The following is a 2773-nucleotide window of genomic DNA, read 5'->3' on the forward strand; positions in this document are numbered from 1 at the left end:
AAGCAATACTAGCTTGCCGTTTAAACTTTCTAAACTCAACCTTGGAAGTCTCCCCATCAATAATAGGAGCAAAGGACACATTAGAAACCCTTTTGCCAATACTATAAAATGAAGCAATTGTATCACATTCATCATTTCCATACTCCTTGAGTAATCTCTCATGCATAGGCCCTTGGGCTAAAACCAATGTAATTTTGATTGCATACAAAGTGGAGTTATCAACAAAGCACCTTTCAACGGATTCACGCAACTTTTTTGCATGCTTGAATTGAAAGTCTAAAGCAATTTGCAAATCCACACCTTCAAGATCTCTTGTAATTTTTTTCCCAAAAAACATGTCTCCTTTCAAAGAGGTTTGCAAACCATACATGTACCCATTTGTAGCACCATAATCCAACATAATAGGGCATCCACCAATGCCCCTTTGAGCCACCTTGAAATCTAGCTCACGTTCATCCAAGTAATCATCCTTCATACATAGGATTGTACTTTGTGACTCTCCCATGAATGATAATAACATCCACATTCAAAAGTGTTTAAAAAATCATACAAATATTTGCGTTCCTTCTCCAAAGCCACAAGAAATGCATCTAATAACTTGCATATATTTGTTATGCATACATGGCAACTAAGCCATCGTATCTCAGAGATATGTTGCATTCTAACTATTTCATAATCAAGTTCCTCTTGTAGGTCATTCAAAGCATCCACGCAATTAGAACTACTTCAATTGGCTATGACATTCACAAGTACAACTTTTTTTTTCATATGCAATCTTCTTGCTAGTGTCACATGTGGCTACAATGTATAGAAGTTAACATTGGACTCACTTTCTTCATTAGTGTGGCTACTCCCTTTTTCCTACCAACCATTGTGTTGCACCCATCAAAACCAAATGCAATCAACATAGAGAGGTCTAAATTAAATCAAGCGCATGATGGAGTCAAAGGTCCCCTTTGCCATGCTATCCGTGGTGCGAATAATGCCATACAATGTATTACAAGGTATGAATCTCTCTTTTCAATAAGAAAGGTACAAAACCATATGGTGGTGAATGGAAACATCGGTGGACTCATCCAGCATCACACCAAACCATGGAATCTGTTTCACCTTTGCTATAGTCTCTTGCATTATGGATTGTGCAATACATTGCACCATCTCCAAGCAAGACTTATCATCAATCTAAAGGCTTGTCATGGACTTAACATCTAAATCCTTCATTAGATCAAGCAAAGATGGATACAATGTGAATGACAAGTTATTCATACCAATAAAGTAATCCGTCTTGAACAAATTGAGCAATGCCTCCTCTTAAGTTGAATGCATTTTAAAAAAAACCCTTTTGCATGGAGGGTTTTGCAAACACTTTTGCATTCCTTGCATCCCTATGGCTTCGTGTGTGAGCATGGCTAAGATGATTACTTGTTTTAAACTTCTTAGAACCTTTTGGAGTAACTAGATTTAGCATGTGGATAGTTCATGCAACATGTGCAAAAAAGCCTCACCTTCTTGTCATCATATACAAGACAAGGTTTAAAACGATCTAACCACTCATCTTGCAAAAGCTTTCTACGAGACTTCTTATTATTTGACTCCGCACTAACCTCTCTTGCATTCTCATCGTCAACATCAATAACAATGGTGGTACGTGCCTTACTAGTTTACTTAGCAACTCATGCCTTTTTTGAAGCTATCTTTGTCAAGGTGCCGTATCGTTCCAAAGAACATTGATGAATCTTTTGCTCTATGACACTATTTTACAAGACATAAATAAATAGGATTTTAGTAGCATGCACAGTGCACAAGTTGCTTATTTTAAGTGAACATTGAATAGGCAAAAGAGTGAAAAAAAAAACTCATCATTTTAATTGATTATTGGAGTGTTGAAAGTCTAAGCCTTAAAGCCAAGGCTTTTCATTATCAGAACTCAGAAGATCTCATTTACAACACCTACAGGCTACAAGACGTGACTTACCCAACTTGCAAGCAAGGAAACCTTTTTGCCCATTGGCAAATGTGGTCACCTTGACCGGGAGTTGTGAGGAGACTCAAAAGCCTTTGAACGACCAGACATGGTCAAGCTTGCTACTGCAATGGTCAGCTTGAGTGCACCTCGCAGTTGGAACTTGGAAGCGACAATCCAATGATGCGCAAGTTGATGTGGGAAAAAAGAAAATAGTAGATCACTGCTATTGTTAGAGCTTTTTGGACCTAGAAGCCTTGGAAGTACTTGGATGATGCACAAGCTACTAATACTATTGTTAGAGCTGCGCACGCTACAACTTGAAGGTGGTGATTTGGTGAGCCTTGAAGCTATGAGGAGATGCGATTTATAGAATGAGAAAGTGAGGGGAAGAGGGCTAAGGCATTGCAGATCAAGACAACTTGACAAGAGACTTGAGAGTCAGGACTGTGGAGTCTAGAGTCGGGAGCAGCTACAAAGTAGGACGTTTGATGAGCAGCGAGCTTGAAGCCTTGAGCCTTGAGCAATGAGTGGGTTGGCGCCTACAGAAGCGACTCAGTGAAGCATCCAAATTTGATTCACTGATGACTGCGCAGTGCCGAGTTTGAGCAATTAGCAATGAGCAGGAGCACTCAACGAAGCATCTAATTTTCCAAATTTCCAATAAAGGCATAAATTTTAAAGCCTTAGAAGTTAGAGATCAGTTTTAATATTCACAGGTGACATATCAATACCGTCCAAAATACTCCATATTGTCCTCCTTTTCTCTGTTTTTAGAGCATCGACCCTTCACTATTCAAACTTCAGTGT

At 39.0% G+C, this 2773-nt stretch overlaps 1 pseudogene; it reads right to left on the minus strand.

Annotated features, from left to right (window-relative positions):
- Positions 1-926: 926 nt before the first annotated feature.
- LOC147439081 (uncharacterized) lies at positions 927-2074 on the minus strand (annotated as a pseudogene).
- Between the last annotated feature and the right edge of the window lie 699 nt (positions 2075-2773).

The sequence above is a fragment of the Adiantum capillus-veneris genome, chromosome 16, assembly GCF_014529385.1.
Source record: "Adiantum capillus-veneris isolate H3 chromosome 16, ASM1452938v2, whole genome shotgun sequence".
NCBI lineage: Eukaryota > Viridiplantae > Streptophyta > Polypodiopsida > Polypodiales > Pteridaceae > Adiantum > Adiantum capillus-veneris.